The following is a 20,862-nucleotide window of genomic DNA, read 5'->3' as shown; positions in this document are numbered from 1 at the left end:
TGATCTTTACATTTAGAATGTGCTGCTTGGATGGATTCTAAGTGTTGTGTATCTAAAAACATAGTAATAACAACAATATTATGGTCTGTTCTGAGGTATGGTAGGAAGAAAGGCAATAGGGAAGGCTGCAGTGCTACAGGCACTACAGGCTGGTAGCCTCTGTGTAGAGCATGGATATGAGACCCAGAGGAATCAAACCAGAGAGATCTTTTTCTGCTCTTCAGAATGGGAAAGGAGAGAATCCAGCTCAAAGTCTCTTTTTCTTAAGTTTCATGATTCTGTGTGGCCAGTGGAAGACAAAAACCATGGAAACATTGTTTGTTGCCACTAATGTAAACAAATGCAAAGCTGAATCTACCAAAGGAACAGAATTATTGAAGAAAAAAGCACAGATTTCATATAGTTATTTGTAGTAGTAGTAGTAGTAGTACACTGCAATTAGTTCCTTGAGGTGGGTTTTTTTTTCCAATACAACCCCTTAATATGGCCAATATGTATTTTAATAATAGCATAAATAATAAAATAAATTTGGAATGAAACATCCACTGATGTTAAAACATATCAATAGGCTTTCTAAAATAAGTTGCCAATGAAAATAATGCAGTATTTTCATTGGCATAATAACAGCTCCTTATAAGTCATTATGAGCCTAATTTTCTTTGCTAAAATTTTGCATAATTAGAATACACATTGCAGTCTAAGATGAAACCAAGACCGTACTTTGTAGTTTAACTGCAGATGGATTTGAGTCGAAAGTTTGGATAAAGTTCTAACCTTTTTCAAAGCTTAGGGGTGTTTGGATCTAATATTGTGGTAGTTTTGTACTTCATTACAGTCAATGAAGACATTCTTGCAGGGTTACACAGGAGTTGGATCAGGCTCTCAGAATGTAATGTAAAAGGACAGTATCATAAATTTCTTTATTATGAGAGTATGAACTGTAGGATTTTGTAAGGAAGAAATTCTTAGCATTGATACTTATCATAAAGTGTAATCATATTTCCAGATGAAGTGTTCTGTTTATAACTGTTACTATTAAGGCAACTAGAAAATGGCAATTATCAAAGAAACTGAAGGATTTGGACTTGCTCTGCTTGATACACTAGCTGAGTATAAAATAAAAATATGAAAAAAAAGAAGCTAATTTGCATGGTCATTAGATTAATTTATTCTTTATAATAAATACATCAGTCATTTAACTTCAGCTATAAAGAGATTGACTGTGCTCTTTGCTAAGGTCCTGTAACAATTCTCACATCTTAATGAAGATTTTTACTAGCCAGAGGGAAAAAAATACTAGTACCATATTCAAAATCTGTCCAGAATAAAATCATTTTGGCTTTTCTGTAGCTAAGAAAATGGTCAAAATTAATTTCAATCACATTTTATTCAACAGAAACCAAACAGCACACAAGTATCTGAAGATAAATTCTATTTGACCACAATTTAAATAGCAGTGAGACTAGAGCCTAATTGTTAACCTCTTTCACCCAAGATTTCATAACAGAAAAAAATAGAATAATTTGTGTGTATGTGTATAGTATATTAACCATCTGCACATAACTAGGTAGTCAGTATTTATATAAAGTGGGTCAAATTTTCATCTGGAGTTTCCACAGACATACACGACAGCTTGAAGATCTGTGCTGTTATTTTCCTACTTATTTTCTCTGTCACAGACCATTGGCCATCCTTTTTAACTGCAGGCTAGTGTTTATACTGTAAACAATGCCAGTTATGTGTATATCATGTGCAAGTTTCATTCTAGATGATTGTAGTAAAACATCTTGCAGTTCTGGACATGTCACTATGGAAGCATCATATAGAATTGGCGCTAGCAATTTAGAAAAGAAAATTACTTCCAGAGAGGATATATCAATAAAAGAAGCCGAGGATGTGTTGAAGGAAATATATAACTTCATGGGAATAGGTGAGCAAATCCCTCTCATATCATCTAAAGACTTACCCCATTGAACTGGTGAGATTAAGGCAGGAGGACCATGAAGTTCTCATTTGATTGAATATTAATGCTGCATGAAAAAAACACTGAAATATGCTGAGATGCTCCTATGAGGTTATAAATACTTATAGGTCCATATTAATACTCAACTCAAATATTCTGCATTTTCATTCTTTTGCAAACTACCCTAGGAATTTTCTGTTTCTTCCTTTTACAGGCCCTTTAAATTTTGGAACTTCTGAGAGACCTGTTCTGTAAATGTCCTCTGTCTATGGTTTTGTCTGTAGAAGTAGTGTGGCAAGGCAATGAAATGCTAAATTCAGATAGTACACACATGCTGGGCAAAGGCTAGGCTGTGCTGTGGTCATCATGTAATACCCATTGACCTTTGCGTGGAGGGGAAGAAAAGGTGTATAAGCTCTGTGACCTCAATGACAGCCCACAAAGCTACTGGATAGAGAGAAATAGGTGCAAGTTTACACCACCACAAGTTTAAAAATATCTCTCCTTCTTTGAAGAAGTCAGAAGCTGAAGCTCTCTGAGAGTATCAGTCTCTCACATATTCAAAGACTGGGTATAGCAGAGGTACTACAATGCCAGAACACTGTCATGTCTTTTATGGAGCTCAGTTTTTATGGACCACTTACAGTGAAATGGCTCTTCACTCTCTAAGATCTTTCAGCTCTTTCTTAATGAGAAGATTCTTAAGAAGACTGACATTTGAAGTTGTGATTTTGTGACAAAACAGTCATCCTTTGGGAAGAGGATAAAAACTACTAGCTTATTTAATGAATGATATGGAGGGGACAATAATCTAATTTCAGTTGCTTTTTCCACTGAGCAAGTTTTAAACCCAATGCTCAGAAGACAAAAAACCTTTCTGAGTCAGGAAGGAGCAAGACTGGGGTGGCACCATAAGGGAAGATGAACTGGGAGCTGAGACTGACAACACATCAGCACAAGGATCTCAATCAGCAGTCAGTGATAGTGTTGTGTTTCTTCAGCCAAGACAGCCTGATGATGACAGGACAGAGGGGGGTACACAGGAAGCTCTGACTGCCTAGGTCCCATGGTTTACCTTAAGGTGAACATCTCCACAGCTCCCATCCATAGCAATGAACGTGGCTGAAGTGGGCTGGGGGACAAGTAGGCATCTGGGCAATCCAGAGAAACTCAGAGGCCACAATACTATGGGCACCGTACATTGGACAGTGTACCCACCCTGAGAAGATGATGACAAATAGCATTGATTGGCAGGGTTCTGGTGCAGATGCTTCCTGACATGCAGACGAGTTCCATGGGACACAGCTATCGGTGCAGCCCCTGACATGGTCGTGGGGCCAGGACCTGTGGTGCCTGGCTGTGGAGGTAGCCCTTGATACAGCCATGGGGCCTGTCCCCCACCTGCAGCTCAGGACATGTCAGGGTTTGGACCAGAACCATCAGCAGGAGCTGGGGAGGGCCCTGACTGGACCCCTCATCTCTGGGCCCAGGGCGGTGCTCATATTGACTTGTTTGAATGACATTGAGCAGACATTGACGAAAGGACACACACAGATATATTACTGTTTATTTGCACGGATGGGTTATGCCAGCAAGGTTTCCATGGTTGCGCATTGTCCTCAGGCGATGGGATTTTATTTGTTTGGATATTATTACAGCATATGTAATGGTTGTGAAATAACTTCTTTCTTACGATAAAAACCCAAAATTCCCAAAAGCCATTGAAGCGTTGTCAGATTGATTCAAGACTGTGTTGCCAGATTTCAGTCAACAGAAAAAAAGTGAAGTACAGAGAACAGAGCCACCATTCATATTTACGTAATGAATATCCAACCTTTAATAGATAGTCAGAAGTTCAGGTGTAATGAAAACTGAATATTAGCAATAAAATTCTCGCTGCCTATGAGGAATTACATCCCCAGCAAACTCCACCATTGCTGTTGGAAGTAAACTCTTGTTTGCACAGATGAATTATCCTAGCTTGCAGCTCTCTTAATGTTTCTAGTCACATTAACATTTTAGGGACATAGTCTACCTGAAAGGAAGTTGGCCATTCTCTCAGTGCAGCGGGTTCACATTTGGGAAAGTGGCATCAATGGGGAGACAACTTTCTGAAAGCGCATGCTGACCCCTAATCCTTTGTTAGCACCATTGTGAGGCCTCAAACACGGAGCAGTTTCTCTCCTCTGCAACAGGCAAATTCTGTGGTGTCTTTAACACAACTGCATCAGATCACTGATATTCCATTTGCAAATCCATGCACAAATGTCATTTATGTCTGAATGATTTCTGATCGTTTAATTAGGTTTTTAAAGGTACTTATATCATACTAGATGTATACATCTCTACATTACTGTCTTAGGCAGGCTGAAGAAGCTGAAGGGAAAAATGGCCATAATTTTTAGTATAGCTCTGTTACCTTCACCCTCAACCTTGGCACCTCAGTATCCTGTCTGCATTACGTTAAAAGCAAGTCATTGACTTGAATATAAAACCCTTAGATTTATGCCTTCTGCAACTTCTTAAATTTCATACACTGGACCACTTAAAAACTTGAAAGAATCAGATTTTATACAGCAACTGTCAACATAAGGGGACGGTTTTCTGATTTATATCTAGAAATAAAGGCTAAAGTTTCAGGGTTGCCAAACCACTCACTTGAAAAACACAGTAACTACAAGAGGGAAAGAAATGGAAGGAGTCCTCAGTGTTTACAGTCATTCCCTAATGGAACAGTTCTGTTAACCCCTTCTGTAGGCTACCCCACTTACAGAAAAGGAGGACTATGTGTTCCTAAGGACATATTGACTGTGAATTACTCACTCAGCGTCAAGATCTAGCCTCACTGAAGAAAAATGGTGTTAAAAAAAAACCCTCTTAGGAGATGCCAGTTGTTAAATACCTTGTCTCCTCTGTGATAGCTTTTGTATTGTGTAGCAGTCCTTATGTCTTGATAGGACTGTGAAGCTGTTGTTTTTGAAGTTAGCTAATAACAAATGAAAAATACAAACTTCATCCAAATTGAAATTATTACTAAAAGCTACATTACATAGTGAAGTTATATAGCCTGAAGCCAGCTCCATCTGAGAGGGCTGGGATGGGTGAAGACTTACCTTCTACTCACCTTCCCCCCAGAGGCAAGATAGGCACACAGAGTGCTTGTCAAGGAGCTCCTAGTTATTAAGAAAACAGTCCACTAGGGAAACATTGTTCTAGATGCCTGGATGAGAGACAGCCAATAGAACAGTCCAGGGAAAAGCTTTGACAGAAAAAAAAGGTCTCCACAATAGAGTAGAAACAAAGGTATAGAGTTACAGTAGCAATAGCTGCAATGCAGCTGGCAAATGAGAAGTCATTTCCAGCCAAAACACAAAGGAAGAATTGTTCCAAACCCACAACTGGAATAGAAAAAAATCATATATGCTAAACTGGAAGAAGACTTTTTCATTACACCAGAGTGAAAATTTGGTCTTGTGGAAACGAATAAAGAAAACAACAATTAATTTCAGGATGGCTTAAGATTTTGCATTGATCTAGCCTATGGTGCCCTTCATGAAGTTACTCCACAGCTCTTACTGCCCAAAGAGTCAAGCTAGTAGCTTGCAACTACTTCAAAAATAAAAACACCTGTCTTGCTGAGTTGGCATCACCCTAGATCAGCATCATTAGTACATTATCCCTCTTCCCTCCATGCCAGGAGGCTGCAAAACTGTAGAGAGAGCAGGACTGTTTACTCCTCAGTGGAACCTGTTCTGTCACTTTTTGCCTGCTTTGTGTTTCCTGCATTTCACTCACACTTACTGATTGTATGTCTGTAAGGACTTTCTCTGTCTCCAGCTATCCATACTTCTTTTTCTTATTGTCAGACTCCATAAGACTTTGAAGATGTTGTTAGGGTTGCAAATCCCCCAGTCTTTGATGACAAACACAATGTTCTTCTTTTGAAAATTCTGCCCTGAAGCAAATGCTGTTTTCCCACATGTTTGCTCAACACTGAAAAACAGCTTTTGGCAATTTTTCCCCTGTACCCACCTTTCCTTTCCATGCCCTCAACAAAATAGTGCCTTAATTTAAATGGTATGTTTATTTACCTATTAAAATGGAGTCCTGCTTTGGGGAAATGGGAACTGCATGCAAGCAGAGCTTCATGGCACATCACAAATATTTTGCTTTGTTGAAAAATAATGAAATGTAGGGCAGGAGAGGAGAAAAAAAATGAAGATATGCAAAGATGTGTCCTCCAGGAGACACAGAGATGGCCAGTCCTCTGGGGTACATCATGGAAGGTAAAAGATGAGATACAGAACTGCCAGGAACTCCTGGAAAAAGGCTCAAAGGATCTTCTGCTCCTGTGGTTTTTCTATTTTCAGAGTGTTCATAGGTAACACCTAGATGGCTGTTCCCCAGGATACATACTGTACTGTTAGGCAAGTAGGATAGCTAACTCACTCAGAGAGACAAGGACAAAGAAAACAATAATAAAACCAGTAGTAGTTGTGAATTTTGCTATTTTGGCTATTTGGTTTCCTGGCGATTCTAATATATATATTTTTTTCATGTGAACTTCCTTCTATTTTAAAAAGAATAAGCTAGAAATTGGAACAAATATTCAGTGTTAAGGTAAGCATGGCCTACCTATCAGTTTAAGATCAGTGAGCGGAGTCTTTTGATGCACAGAGACTGATCTGCAGTTGTTTCACATATTCTGCATGCAGACTCTGCAGTCAAAAACATTATGAACACTGAAGGTATAGCAATAGCCCTTTTCATGAAGCCTGTATAATCCAGCCAGGGACATCCTCCAGGTATCAGACGAACTCTAGCCTAACTCCTGCCAGATACGTAACAGTTAGGTGGATCATAGCAGTTTCAATTCCAATTCTTGTGCTACCAGAGCAAGTGAACTCCAGATGCTAACTCCTGCATGATAAGGCAAATCTAGTATTGACTTTTAGCTTCACATCCAAAATTCCCTCTTATCTGTCCATCTGGTCTCAAACTTAATAATGAAGCTATATCTAACAAACCCACACCTGAATCACACCTGTTTCTGGCCTCCTTCTGTTAAATGTAGCCTAACATTCTCCATCTGATCCAGTTCCTGCTGTGGCTTATCAGACTATTCTAACCTTGGTACTCCAGCCTGGATTCAGCTCTCATTCCAGGTCACTGGCTGAAACTTTATGCTCAGCTGAAACATTACTTTGAGTCCAAATCATCAGCTTTGGCTGGAGACCCCTTCTGCTGTTAGTCCTTAATCTGTGAGCTGTAGACTAAGCTGTTGGCATTTTTTTTTTTTTTAAACTACAGACCTGCTCTTATGTACCCATCTGGTTCTATCCCTCATTCATAGCACAATTTAAAGTGTATGGTGCTTACAAAAGTCTGGCAGATACAGTCTTCTCTTGGAGATATAATTTTAAAATGTTCTCAGCTAAGGGAAGTACTCTGTAGGAAACTGGTTCAGGAATATGGAGCAGACTGGAATATCTACTTTGTATTCCACCAGTTTCTGACTGAACTTACACAGAATATTATATTGGACTAACTTTTTTACTGTTCATGAAGGACACATCATGCTTATTGTGAAATAATACTTCATATGCTTCATGTTTGGTCTCATTTAATATATCAGCCCACCACTCATAAGTATAGAGATTCATCTTCTGACTCCACAATAGTGTGGCTGATATGCTGTCTTCTCTTTCATGTTCAGGTCCAAATCTGCAATTTCCCCAAAGAGTTCTGACCTCTTTATAGTGTATCAAGATGCACTTACGGATATTTAGGATTCCTGTTTGTGCCTTTTTGTTGCTGTTGCAGTGATTAAGTTGGTGTCAGAGCCGATGAGTGGAAATCAAATCACCTTGCACCAGCAGGGGTGTAAGGTAATGCACAGTATTTCTTGAAACAGGAATTTTAGGTGAACTTGTCTGAACACTTATTTGCCACAAACTCTTGCACTCATAGAGTTTCACACTTATTCAAACACATCAATAAAATTAGTTTCATGTTTTGTTTTTTAAAGTATTAGCAGTTACCTCTTGCAAGCCACCACTGGCGAATTCAGCAACTAAGGCTACCAGTGTTAATTATTCTCTTAGTAGGCTCCCAAGTTTTCTACTCTCTATGTGGTCAAGATTTATAAAGCTCAAGGATTTTTGCAGCTTCCTGTGAGAAATAGCATATAAATAATGTGGTATAAAATACCTTTTCATTGCAGCCCATTGTAAAGTAGAGAAAAGGTGATTAAAGATGATTGAAAACAAAAGAAACTGTTTGCATGGGAAGTTTTACAAGTATGACTTAACAGTGTGACTCTTACCTTCACTAGACTGTAACCTGTTACTCCTTGCAATTCCAGGAGCTGCTGTTGTTGTGGAATCATATGCAAAAACCAGAAGCCATAGGACATTTTCCAAAGTACAAGCTGTATTCCTCATTCTGTGTGTGCATGCACATATATATGTGTATGGATATAGATATAGATATGTAGATACAGATATACAAATACAGAGACGTAAGTATGTTTTGAGGCTATACATAGATACCTCTATGTATAGCCTCAAAAGCTTGCTTGATTCTTGGTAACTGATTTTCAGGTTGCATGTGTTATCTTGGATGGGAACCATGAAGTCCTGGGGGAAGGTAAACCCATGGAAGAAAGGAGCAGCATCTGGACACCAAGGACTTGCAGGATTACATTTTGTCGGAAGATCAGCTTTTCTCCTCAGCTGAAGTGTCTCCAAAGATTTTACTCCACTATAAACTCTTACTAGTATCGTGGTGGCTATTGTAATGTAAAGAGTGATTTAGCCAGGGCTCGGAAACCATTGTCTGCAAAGTTTTTCAAAGTTATTAAGAACTTACAAGATGGAGTGATGTCTATAGCACTTAATAAAATATGCCACCTAAATAAAGCTGTTAGAACATACCAAGAAAGTACCAATACTTCCAATTTGTGGTTACAGTTTATACTAATGCAATAGAATGTGTTTCTCACATTCACTTTGATGAAGAATTACTTGGCAAAATGTTAGAATAAATTTGTGCATATTGGAGTTCTGTCAGTTACTTCAACGGGAACAAATATTGGCATGTTGGTAGTTGGTAATTTTTCCATGTTAATATATGTATATCTTTAGACTTATGAAATGACACATGATTTTGGTAACTCAGTCAGCAATATCTTTGCAATAAGATCATTAAAGAAGAATAAACCAACTTCCTTACCTCTTTCCCAGGAACTAAATTTATCTGCTGATTCCCTCACCATTTTCCAGACTTCACATCCCAGTAGAACTGATTTGGAAATTGTCCACTGCTTGTGATCCAGGCATGAAGCTGGGCTTTTTAGGAAGTGGACATGATTTGAACTCCCACATCTCCTTTTTTCAGGTAAATGGCCAGCCCATTCAACTTCTGTTTCTCATTAGGTGTATTTGAGTTACCCTTCCCTGTTATTTGAAGAACAAACACCAACCTGTGTTTGTAGTTTCATTGTGACAGGTCATTCTTGTGGAAAATCTTTTTGTTTTGTTGAATTGGCTCTTCCTATAAAAAATGGTTTTGTCAAAAATGTAAAAAAAAAATATTCCTGCCTCAGCAACATTTGCATTTGGAGAAATGGTAATTTCTATTTTCAAATTCTAATATAACCAGACTCAAGTGTTAGTGCTAGTAGCACTTAATTAAAGCCAGAATACCTTGGCCTAAATTCTACTCACTGTAGCATTTGTGGTTTTGATTTACTATGCCCTAAACCATGTTACTAGGATTTTTAAATTAGAAACCTGCACAAGGAAGGGTCATAATATAATTTTGATCTCCACATATAGCAAATAGCTTCTATTTTTAAAAGAAGCAATAACATGATACAATAGAAAACCTCTCAGTGACTGCATAGATAAGGCAATGAAGGGGCCAAGGGAAAAGGGAAAATCAAGCCAAGCCACCTTAAGTCCTGAAAGCCAAATTGCCAGTGAACTTTCTGCAGCATCTTAGGGTAGAAGGGACTTGGAAAAACGCTGATCATCAGGAATGCTTTATCAAATGAAAAAGGAATATTTGGTTGTATGCTAAATGGATTAAGGCCTGTTTTTGAAGCAAAATAACATGAAGGAAAGATGCCCAGAGTTCCTGGAGCATGGATCCGGGCTGAAAGTAGACAGCAGACTGCATCATCCCAGTTTTTAATGCCTGTATGACTTGCGTGCCCCCTCAATGGAATGCAGCAGTGTCATGCTTGGTTCTCAGCATGGTCACTGTTTTGTCCTCACAGACCTTCTGTGATATGTCACTTAATCCTGATCAGGACTTCTTTGCTGCCACATCAGATAGTACATGTGCCAAAGAATTCATGTTCTACTTTGTCGGGTCATATTCATTTCTAAAATAGTCTTTTTGGTTGATTAAGCAAAATTGCTTACTCTACAAAACTGTTGAAATATTTATTTGCTTGCTATACAGCTGCCAGAATAATCTGCTATCGCTGCTTATCAGCAAATTAAAACCTGGTTGTATGTTTGAGATGTCTCTTCATCCCAGAAATGTCAAAGAATATCTCTTTACATGATAGATTATACAGCTTTGGAGGAATTTTCCTCCAATTGTGTTATATACACTTTTATGGGCAGATCTTTCTACTTCATTTTGCTTTTAGAAAGAAGTAAAAAAAAAGATAAAATAAAATTGTTTCCTTCTCAAGCTGAAAAAAGAATTTTACTAAAATGATAAAGCAATGCAATTTCTAAAATCAGTCTCTGCTTAATTCCCCTCTGTCACTTCCTGCTTCATTCCTTGCTGCTTTAAGCAACTAACACACACTTCCTTGCATTTTTCCATCTTCACCTCTTTTTGTCTCTCACATTAGTGTTTTTAATCAGATTTGCTATTTAGAACACTCTTTGCCCCGTGCTAAAACTGTAAAATCATGTTTAAAATGTCAAGAACTTTCTTAAAGGGATTAATTTCCATCACAAAGGCACTGGGATGAGTAGCATTGCTAACAGAATCACATGAGCATTGTATTTTTTCCAGGGCCTGGGTGGAGTGCTAGGTATTAACTTCATTTGTGAGAAAAAGGCATCATAGAATCATGGAATCATAGAATGGTTTGGGTTAGAAGGGACCTTAAATATCACCTAGTTCCAACCCCCCTGCCACAGGCAGGGACACCTTTCCACTAGATCAAGTTGCTTAAAGCCCCATCCAATCTGGCCTTAAACACTGCCAGGGAGAGGCCAGCCACAGCTTCTCTGGGCAACCTGTTCCAGTGTCTTACCATCCCCACAGGAAAGAATTTCTTCCTAATATCTAATCTAAATCTACCCTCTTTCAGTTTAAAACCGTTACCCCTCATCCTGTCACTACATGCCCTTGTAAAAAGCCCCTCTACAGCTTTCCTGTAGGCCCCTTCAGGTACTGGAAGGCTGCTATGAGGTCTCCCTGGAGCCTTCTCTTCTCCAGGCTGAAGAGCCCCAACTGTTTCAGCCTGTCCTTGTAGGAGAGGTGCTCCAACCCTCTGATCGTCTTTGTGGCCCTCCTCTGGACTCACTCCAACAACTCCATGTCCTTCTTATGTTGGGGACCCCAGAACTGGACACAGTACTCCAGGTGGGGTCTCATGAGAGCAGAGTAAAAGGGCAGAATCACCTCCCTCGACCTGCTGGCCATGCTGCTTTTGATGCAGCCCAGTTGGCCTTCCGCTCTGCAAGCACACATTGCCAGGTCATGTTGAGCTTCTCGTCAACCATCACACCCAAGTCCTTCTCCTCAGGGCTGCTCTCAATCCATTTTCCACCCAGCCTGTATTTGTGCTTGGGATTGCCCCGACCCACATGCAGGACCTTGCACTTGGCCTTGTTGAACTTCATGTGGCTTGAACAGGCCCAGCTCTCAAGCCCGTCAAGGTCCCTCTGGATGATCAAAATAAGAGTGGGAGCTTGACCCTTCTGCGGTTACCTAGCAGCGTGTGTGTTGATATTTTAAGGTGGAGTGAAGTGAAACCGCTTTATCTTGTCTGATGGGACACAGTACAGGAAGCAAATGTGTTAGGTAAGAATGCTTGTTCACAAGCAGACTCGTTGATAGCCAGCCAGGTTGTATTTGGAGAAAGAAAAGAACAGGAGCTGCCTGCTTGCTGTGGAAAAATAATACCACGCCATCTGTTCCCACTTCTCAATGCCTTCTCCACTTAGGAGGGAGACACCTTTGGGAGTTGCTCTGCCTTGGGGGAGAAAAACTATGATGCAGTCTCTCATATTTTGGTGGGGCAGTGAATCCAAACCTATATGTAAGTAACTCCTCTGTCTCTGCTGCACTGGGAGACAACATATCCTTCCCTCAGAAGAGGGAAAGCACATACCTTTGGCTAGGACATCGTTAGGATTGATGCAAACCCCAGGGAGAAGTGGTGAAACTTTGGTGCAGAGATTGGCAGAAGAATGAGACTTCCAAGCATTTAGGCAGGGCAAAGGACATCCCAAATTCTCCTTTCTTCAGGTCCTACCTACCCTCCTCACCTAATTGGAAGAATGACAAGGCTCAGTCTTTTGGGATGTCCTTCTTATAGGATCTTAAGAGGTTCTTTGTGAGTCTGCTGATTTTAGGGTTTTCTTTTTTCCAAGAGCCAAGGGACAGACATCTGTTATTGGACGCACTTTGTGGTTCTACTATGCAGCTACTTCTGTGACAGTTATTGGCTCAACAGCTCTAGAGAAACCAGAGCTGGAAATTCAAGCACAGGGATGCAAAAGAAGCATCTTTCTTCCAGCTGGATGAGGAGAGGTGGGGACAGGTCATCAAGAAGGGCTGCTTTATCGAAGCAAAGCCAGGGTTCAGTTAAAAGGAAAGGGAGAGAGAGAGGGAAAAGGACTGGAAAATGTGGTCTGCTGTTTGGAAGGGGATAGAGCAGAATGAACAGGAAAATAGGAAGAGAGGAGAGGTTTTGAAAGAAACAACTGAAGACAGCAGAAAAAGTGCTAGCAGAGATGTATTGTCTGTGAGGGACTGACCAGGGTAAGAAACAGTCAAGAGCCAAGAGCGCAAAATGGTAATGTCAGATTTGTGAGAAGGAAGGAGAGGAAGAGCATTAAAGTAGAGGACTTTGTAAGCAGGAAATTCGTGATGGCAGTAGGAAGTGGGAGTGGGGAGAAATGTTAGAAATGAGACATGAAAAGGAGAATGAAGAAAACCCCATACTTTCCACTGGCTTTTATTTCTCAGTAATTACAGTGGGATGGTACTAATTTGGAGCCCTTTCCATTTAGAGGAGAGTATGTCAATGAAGGATAAATTAAACGTCTGATATCTGAAAATCTTGCAAGTGGTGAATTAAAAACTTAAATACATCTTGTGAAACCTCCATGGGGTTTCACTTGCAATACCACACCAATTACACAGATCTTTCTATTCATAAAACACACTTGTGTAAGCATTACCATTCACAAATGACCCATTCTTGGAAGACGACAAAGAATTCATTGTACAGGGCTTTATAAAACAATTATAACAGGTGAAAAACTTTTGCATTCCTTTTTCATTATGTCTTAAGCACTTCTGGGAACAAGAAAAGTACTGAGTTGCTTTCATACCTAACCAGTGTCATGCAATTTTGAGCCTGACAAGCTAGTTAGACCTCAGCTAAACTGAGGGAGAATAATGTCCTCATTGTTAAGCCAGAAGGAAAAACTTGCAGCTGCTATATGTGTAGGTAAATACATGGAAAATGGAGACGATTATATGCACCATGAAAACTGCTATTTTATGCATCCTACCATTTCTGGTCACATCAAACTGCACAGGGTGTGAAGAAGTGCAGATTTCAATTTAGGTAATGTATATGCAGTTGGAGTGGAGCAGGGAACCATGACCATGACAATCTATCTCCTGCAGATTAATGTCTGGTGCAGGCAGGTATGTCATAAACTATGGCTTAATATGGAGAACATCTCAGTGTTTCCCTCATTTTCACTAATGCATTGTGTGTGCTTGTAAGAGATTCACAGTAGATGTAGGGCTATTGCTTTTAAATGTTGCCTCTGACCCAGATAATGTCAAAATGTCTGAATGCAGGCTATGCTCTTTTTAAAAAGAGCATCTCTAATGTAATGCAAATGCACATTGTGGGGAAATTCCAGCTGAGAAAATGAGGCCTTATATTTCTAAACCCATATACATGTCAATAGCCCATTATTCTCCAGTTTTAAATGTAATTGCAGCCCAGCTTGGAATGAATTCCTGAAATAATAAAATAGACTGAGTAGCAGTTACTGAGTCTTCCAGTTATTTTATGCTCCCCCCTGCCCTGCAAAAAGAAAGAAAAAGAAAAAAAAAAAGGAAAAGTGAAGTGAAAAAAGTGGAGGACAGAATGGAGTGAGGAAGGGAGTCAGAAGATAAAAGTGAAAGTCATATCCTTTTCTTCAATGTGTTATTGGAACACTCTGTGCAAAAATATGCTGGGCTCCTAAAAGGCATTACAACATCAACGCATCTGAAGCTTTTGTATAAACGTATCTCAGTCCAATTTTGTACGACAAATTATTTCCAGGCAATTAAGAATATTTATAATTGTTGTCTTTTGTTGGAACTTTCTTCTATTTCCAAATTTCTTTTAAGCTAATGTTTCCTATAAAGCCTGAACAGCCGTCATTTTGGAAGAATTCTGTCTTAGTCATGTGAACTGCTTCTTGCAACCATCTTTTTCTGATAAATTTAACATGTGCATAGTACAGCCTTTATCTACAGTATTGGTACATTTTAAGGTATCATTATTTCATTGTGGAGTTCCCCCCCCCGCCCCCGAGTCTTTCCTGGAAGAACTCCAAGAAACAGTTTCTATGATTAAAAACAATATAGATGAACATTGCAGTGATGATGAGCTGCAGTATTTCTTTCCTTTCCTTGCTCTCTCTACTCCCCTCCCAGCTTTCCCCTCTTTAGCGTCAAGCCCTGTACTTCTCAGTAAATGAAACATAAATGGTTCAATTGCCTAGTCATATTTCTAGGGTGGAGAACATACACATGGAGTTCCTGAAAAAATCAGTATACTAACAACTGCTTAAGAAGCTAAGGGATTATTATGCAGTGAATCCATGATAAATAGTTCTTCTGAATACTAAATTTGATATACAAATGTGTGTGTACTGTAAATGTCTTGTGAAGACTCAGAAATGCAAATTTAGTTTGCGAGTGGAGGTGGTTTTGTGGAAACAGGCAATTGCAGGAAGAACCAACTTTCCTTCTCAGTTTTACACAAAGCAAGAGGTAGCTGCTGATACCGTTCAGCACGCTTTATTTCCCTTTCAGTCTTTTTTGTTCCTTCACTTAAGGGAATCTGGGGTATTTCTATCCGACTTATGGAGGTGCTGTTAATTATTTAAACCTTTCATCTTTCTTTAATTTATGTCATAGTGTAAGCATAAATTCCACTTTTTATCTGTTTCTCATCAAGCTGCATTTCTGTTATTGTTTGTAAGCCTGAGGATAGACAAAACTGTAAAATTAACTGTGCTTCAGTCTTTGAAAGAAAAAAAATATAGATAAAACCAGTCTCCTCAGGACTTAGTGCCTCTGGTAGTTGATTAGTCCCTGCAGTAGGGAAAATTAAATTTTGTGGTTGAGACCCAGCATGCTTGGATGGTTTAATAACGCTGTGGCCATCATCCAATGGCTGACAACCAAGAACTGAGGTACTTTCTGTTCTTTATTCCCTCATGCAACACCTGAAAATCCTGGGGCGAATCAAACAGCAAATTAAAGCTCAAAAAAACCCCTCACCTGCAAAGCATGTATAAGGAACTCATTTTAATGCTTTCAAGCTGAGGTCATTGGGACAGCAGCCCAAAAAAAGAGTGACAAAGGTATCTTGGTAAGTTCTTAAAGAACCTTTTTCAATTTGTTGTGGCTCCAACTGTGCTTTCTGTTCTAACGTATTTCTGTTTCCAGTGCATGTATCAGTCAGTCAAAGCCAAGTAGCTACTAAAAGCAATCAAGTCACACGGAGCATTTCAAAAAGCCAAATCAGTGATTACGACTAAAGATAGAAATGAAGGTCTATGGCTTCTCAAAAGTAGATGTGCGAGGAATTTCCTCACGACAGCTAAGCCCATTCTAGCATCCAGCACGCACTCTGTGCTGCATCTTGATTCTTAACTGGCCAGGGCAGTGGTTTGCACAACACATATGTCACCAATGCATCAAGACCATTCCTGGAGACGACTCTCTGGTGGCCACGTCTGCTGAGGGAAAAATGGCTTTGTTACCTGGCAAATGAAAAGTCAGTTGTAATGGCATTGGCTCTGCTATTCTGAAGATAAAAAGCAAGAAGAGTTCACGAAGTGTGAGGCTGGATTTGGATTATGCTATGTAGCGAAAATTCTCAAAACAAAAATAATATAGAATTGCATTTTTGTGGCCTCTGTAAGGTTTTTGCTACACTGTTTCTAATAAAAAACACAGGAAATTTGGATGGAAGGAAAACAGCCATTTTATACTTCAGTGCTGAGAACATGGTGGATATTTTTCTTTCTAAGGCAAATACCTTTAGATTCACAGTTTTGGCAAGTTCTTGTTGGAATTTTGCCACTGTTCCCCTTTAATGCCACATTTGCTGGGGAGAAAGGTGACGTTTTCTTTTGGATCAGATATATTCTCAAAATAATCTTGAAGAAACAGCTGTCAGCTTTGTTCTGTTCTGCTTTAGACTGAGGCTTCAGTCACAAAGAGAGCAATTTCTTTTTTTGTCACTCGCTGCAGTATAGCATCAGAAAGCTGCAGTATGAGTGTTGACTTAAGAACTGTACTATCTTGCACTTTCTTGTTAGTGTTTTGCTTGAAGCAGGATGGGGTGGAGGAACGAAATGAGACCACGCACTTTACTGGTAGTTCTTTCAGTCAGATCTCCAATTATAGCCTTTGAAATTGTTTCACTGCCTTTAAATTCTGTTTATCGAGAGTGCTTGAAAAAAAATCTCTACACAATCATACTGTTCTGCTTGTGGGCACTGTTCTGTGCCATCACCTCTGATGGTTTTGCAGCCAGTGGTCAACTTCAGAAAAATTGTGAAAGGAAGAGGAGTATCAAGGATATTATGTCTTCAATGACTTTTCTGAAAACAGGCAACTGGACAGGGAAGACAGAATTAAAATCTTAAATCTGAAGGATAAGCAATTGCAACTCAGTCCCCTTTCTTTACTGAGAGGCTGCCCCATCAACAAGTTTGACTGGCCAAGTAAAGTCAGAGACTACCATGAATCTGCTATGGCATGTGTTAAGTCTGGCTAACCAACTTGGACATAGACACAGAACAGAGCTGAGAAAAGCATGTATGTCGAATACCAAAAAAAGCTAAGGGTACTGAGAGATTTGTATTTGTGAATTTAAAACACAGACATACAGAAGTGAGCCGGGTTTTTGTAAAGATGTTCTTTGAAGGCATTTCTACACCACACAATTGGACAGCCCTGCATTAGGAAGTAACTGAAACCTGAACTCAGATTTTACCTTCCAAAGCCTTTCTGCTTTGTACATTTAGGGAGCTGAAAACATGGGCTGGTGCTCAGCAGGTCCCCAGCTTTAAAATGTTTAAAATGCCAGTCTGAAGATGAACTTTGTAGTTTAATACTATTTATTATTTACATAGAAAGGTATTTTTCTCACTCCTTCCTTATGGCCAGCCCTTTGCTCCAGCAAATATCCTCACAATTTCTGTTTTAGATAGGGACATAAAGCCATCCTCATTTTACAGGCGATGCCTCAAGAATGCAATGGTGTAAGTGATATTCTCAAGGTTGTACAGGACACACATGACAGATTAAAATGTCTCCCCTGAATGCAAGTCTACAGCTTAATCCGATGTGCCAGTTTTTCTCAGCAGCCAGGCTATCTCTTATGGTCACTTCTGTGCCTCAGGAGTCTGTTAGAATGATTAGAAACAAAGGACTCCCACAGGAAAGCAGAAGACATCAGCTCTGATGGAAGTCAGTGTCTAAAGCAGTGTTTCCTCTCCATGTGCATCTGGACCAAAGTACACAATTTGAAAACCGCACAATCTTTCCCCCCCCCCTACCCTTTTTCTCACTTTAAAGTGGTGGGTTTTTTATTTTAATCCCTTTGTTGATTTTACTGCTAGTTTCTATAAGCGAGCAGCAAGATTTCAATATTCTGTTCTAACATGTTTTGCCCAGTTTAGACAATGTTCTTATATTTTTACCCAGCCTTCTTTTCCTTTTTTAGTTTTCACCCTAATGGCAGTCCTGTTTTTTTTGCCACTCAGAATGGTTGATATTGTATATACTCTCAAGGGCATTTGCTAGTGCAGTCATTCCTCTAACTCTCAGACTGATCGGTAATACTGTTTTCACAAGAGTGCTTTGCATTCAGTCTAGAATGAAGTCCAGTACGTGCCTGCAACATAAAATGTGCTTGTTATGAATGAAGGATATGCAGAGCCTCTTAAGAATTCACCCAACATAATTAGATACACCCTGGTTCATCTAAATGTTGTCCAAAGGCTAAATATCTGAAGTTTTAATTGAAAAAGCTCATTAACTTTAAATACAGCTAAAGTTGTTGAAAAAATCTCAGTGGAAATAGTAGATTCTCCATGAAGACCAAAAATAAAAGCATTTGAGTCTGAAGCTATTAATCATGAAGTTGACTTGCATATTTGTGCTACTTTTGAAGTAAGTTTTAGTACTTAATTAAAAAAAAAAAAAAAAAAAGAAAGGAAACTTGTGCATGCATGCTAACTAAATTTTGCAATTTGGTGCACGTTCAGTGGATCTCAAATACTTAAAGGAGCCCAAAATAAAAGGGAACTGTTTGATGTAAGAGCACACTAGACAGGTCTACAGTCAACTTGAAACAAACTGATGATTACGTGTGATACTTGTCCACAATATATTAAACCAATAACCCTTCTTATTGAACGTCACATTAGCAAATAAGCTGCCATCAGAAGAACATTCAAAATGTGTATATATTAAATTTATTATCACAGCCAACAGAATTTAGTACCTAGAGGTAAACAACCCTTAATACAATAAGTAGTCTAGTGTGCAATAATGCAACCAGAGAAAACTTGTACGACATGGATTGTATTGACAGTAAGACTCCATCTGGAACAGAAGTGAGGGAAGAATACCAATCAAAGGTGAGATATTAATAGAGCTGACAGATTTGCATAATCTTTACATGTGCTACAGAATAACCAGGATTAGCTGACACTGACACTTGACTTTCAGAAATATTGCTGGGTAAAAAACAGCCTGATTGCTGCAAAAGTATTTGGTGCAATGTTGATGTTGATACAATTGACATGGAACAGTGTGTCACTTGTGAAATACAAGAGGAAATACAGCTTTCACAGCTTCTTTGGTGTTCTTTTTACCCTTCTCTTGTGAACCAAAGCAGAAATGAAAATCAGCTGGTGGTGTTACAGAAGTGATTCTGAAAGTGGCACCAAGGCAGATTCCAACACTACAGCTCTTTTTTTGTTATTCAGATGCACATGAATTAGTCTGGAAGCATACACCAGAAAAACTAAAAATAATATTAGGTAATATTGGTAAAGTGTAAATGTGCACTACAGTGTCTGACAAATCTGGATGGGAATTTCACAAGAATTTTAAAAGGCCTTCTTAATATCTGAGTAGTATTCTTCTACCAGTTTTTATGTGCCAAACCCCTGAACTATAACAGTGCTCAGAATTCATTTTAAAATTACTCTAGCTCAACCTAAATGATCAAGAGTCATTACTTTCAAATGATCTCTGTGGGAAAACAGTTAATACAGTACCAGGCTTCAAACCACAATTGTCCTTCCTAAAAGGAACAGCCCTTGCCATTAAAATAAAAATAATAAATTCCCAACCCAACCTTCCTTCTCCCTTCCTTTCTCAAAGAGTCATCTATTACAAATAAATTTCTGAGGTAGATATATATAGTAGGTCACTGTAATACATCGTACAAACATTAATTAGTAAAAATTAAAGATAATTGCTTTCAGGAGCTTCGGTTTTAAAACCATAAAAATGTAGTGAAATCATAAGAATTAATAGTACTGGAAGAGACTTCTTCATTTGAGGATTTTCATGTAGTACTAAAACCCAGAAGAAAAATGAGCAGCCATATTTTGACTTTTGCTAAAATTCATTTTCAGACCTCCTAAATGAAAAGAGAAAGCATGACTTAAAGAAATATAAAAGCCTTAATATAAACTAACAAAAATACAGACATGTACAAAATTTTAGTTGAACAAATATAAACTACTTCATAAATGTGCAATTTGTTCTTCAGGTAATTAACCTATTCTCATGATTTTTAGTGATAGAGGAGCTTGACTTATTTGTTCTGAAGCTGGCAGTCCTGCTATTTTCTTTCACATTGCTAATTTTCACACATTCAAGCTCTCAAGAAAATATTGGATGTTTATATCGTTAGTCACGCATATTCATGGCTTCTAAATAATGTTTGGGTTTTTTCCTAATAGTCACATGTTGTGAAAGTAAAGAAGTTTTAAGACTGCTAAAAAAATCTACTAAATAGATACAGTGGATGTTTATTTAGTATCTACTAAACAGACATTTAGTAATTAGTATATATTTTAAGAACATGAGACTGATATGTTTAAACCTGTCACATAGAAACTGGGGTCAACATTTATAATTGTAGATGCTTACAGTTAGCCTCTAGGAATTGTTCTGAGTGCATGGAGAATTCATGTATTTCACCACAAATTTTAGATGCTTATAGCATCTTAAATCAGGCTTCTTTCTTTACTGACCAAACAACTAAATTAGTGCCAATTAGGAGCCTCCAAATTAAAAAAAAAAAGAAAAAGAAAAGAAAGAAGTGAGATGTTATTTTCTGTAATGCTGAGGGAAGAATGAGCAAA

The 20,862-nt window shown here is 38.7% G+C and overlaps 1 long non-coding RNA gene across 1 annotated transcript in view; it reads left to right on the top strand.

The window, feature by feature from the left end:
- LOC137676518 (uncharacterized) overlaps nt 1–9,198 on the top strand; it is a 30,414-nt gene extending 21,216 nt beyond the window's left edge. The window contains exon 5 of the long non-coding RNA XR_011050096.1: nt 8,566–9,198. This is a non-coding gene — a long non-coding RNA (uncharacterized lncRNA). The remainder of the gene's footprint in view (nt 1–8,565) is intronic.
- The last annotated feature ends 11,664 nt before the right edge of the window (nt 9,199–20,862 follow it).

Source organism: Nyctibius grandis, chromosome Z (assembly GCF_013368605.1).
Source record: "Nyctibius grandis isolate bNycGra1 chromosome Z, bNycGra1.pri, whole genome shotgun sequence".
In the NCBI taxonomy this organism is placed as follows: Eukaryota; Metazoa; Chordata; class Aves; order Nyctibiiformes; family Nyctibiidae; genus Nyctibius; species Nyctibius grandis.
The sequence above is the reverse complement of the archived record's forward strand: the minus strand, read 5'-3'. Positions and strand labels throughout refer to the sequence as shown.